The sequence below is a fragment of the Setaria italica genome, chromosome VIII (genome assembly GCF_000263155.2).
Source record: "Setaria italica strain Yugu1 chromosome VIII, Setaria_italica_v2.0, whole genome shotgun sequence".
NCBI classification, from domain to species: domain Eukaryota; kingdom Viridiplantae; phylum Streptophyta; class Magnoliopsida; order Poales; family Poaceae; genus Setaria; species Setaria italica.
In genome coordinates, this window is record NC_028457.1 from 11,270,756 (window position 1) to 11,271,005 (window position 250).

Below are 250 nucleotides of genomic sequence, written 5' to 3' on the forward strand. Positions count from 1 at the left end.
AGGCAAATTGCCGAGTGCCAGGGGCACTCGGCGAAGGGCAGAATACCCTTGGCGAACCGTTTGCCGAGTGTAACACTCGGCAAACGACACACGGCAAATATCGAGTCGGCAAACACTAGTTCGCCGAGTGTTTTGTGTCGGGCACTCGGCAAAGACTTTGCCGAGTGCCCAGAAAACACTCGGCGAACAATTATTGAAAAAATAAAAAAAATCATGTTCCAAACCATCCGCCACCTGCTCCTGCTCTATG